The sequence below is a fragment of the Salvelinus fontinalis genome, chromosome 29 (assembly GCF_029448725.1).
Source record: "Salvelinus fontinalis isolate EN_2023a chromosome 29, ASM2944872v1, whole genome shotgun sequence".
Classification (NCBI taxonomy): Eukaryota; Metazoa; Chordata; class Actinopteri; order Salmoniformes; family Salmonidae; genus Salvelinus; species Salvelinus fontinalis.
This window is the reverse complement of record NC_074693.1, coordinates 14,615,408-14,616,467: the sequence shown is the minus strand read 5'-3', so window position 1 is coordinate 14,616,467 and position 1,060 is coordinate 14,615,408. Positions and strand designations below refer to the sequence as shown.

At 42.5% G+C, this 1,060-nt stretch overlaps 1 non-coding gene across 1 annotated transcript; it reads left to right on the top strand.

Annotated features, from left to right (window-relative positions):
- The first annotated feature begins 722 nt into the window (after positions 1 to 722).
- Positions 723 to 799, top strand: trnas-uga (transfer RNA serine (anticodon UGA)). Its single transcript has one exon. It is a non-coding gene; the product is annotated as a tRNA-Ser (tRNA).
- Positions 800 to 1,060: the final 261 nt, after the last annotated feature.

Here is a 1,060-nt window from a genome sequence, read left to right as displayed (position 1 = left end):
ACTCTCTATATAGTCTGTACATATCTTTTTTAAATGTATTTTTTATTCATTATTTTCAACCAACCCTCCATTTACATTCTTAGTTATAGCCTAATGTTAGCTAGCTAACATTGAACCAGGTTGGTTAGCTTTAGCTACCTGCAGATTCATACTACAGCTATGACAATGTTTGTATTGGTTGGTGGTACTATGAGTTGGGATCATGCCAGTTCATTGTTTAGCTAACTAGGTAGCTAGCAACATGTCTAAACCAAACACTTGCCAGATGATTACATGACCCATCATGTTAGCTAGATTTGGCTGGGGGTTGCTTTAAGGTCTGGTCATAGGCTGAGGAGGCAGCTTCATAGGAGTACTCTAGCTAACAATGCTCTGAATTGTACTGACTATGTTGAACATACAATCAGGCTCCTCAGCGGAGACATCAACAGGCTGTGTGTTAACGTCAGTTATTAATGTCAGCTGTTGTAATCTGTCTGTGGATCCATCAGTGCTGCCTCATGAAACTGACGCACACTGGGCCAGCCAGAGGAAATCTGGCTGCAGACCTATACCTCTCCCTTTTAAATCAATGCTAATCCCACTCCCTCCCTTGTTTGTGATGCCAGCCAACACAGGGACGGAAGGAGAATGTCCCATGATAATCACGGTGTATGGCCCAACTAAGGCAGCATGTAATCATTAGATTAAAAGAAGAATGAATTTCAAGGTATGGTCCGTGTGGTCCCGTGTGGCTCAGTTGGTAGAGCATGGCGCTTGAAACGCCAGGGTTGTGGGTTCAATTCCCATGGGGGGACCAGGATTCAATTCCCACGGGGGGACCAGGATGAATATGTATGAACTTTCCAATTTGTAAGTCGCTCTGGATAAGAGCGTCTGCTAAATGACTTAAATGTAAAAAGGTATACAGCAGTATATCTGTTGATGCATGTATCATGTTGGAGAGTGAAGCAGAGATAGACTAACTAACCACAGCAGGAAACTGGAGCAAAACATGTCAAAGACAACTAAACAACAACAAACAAATACATGAAAAAACCCACAAGAAATGTACAGAACG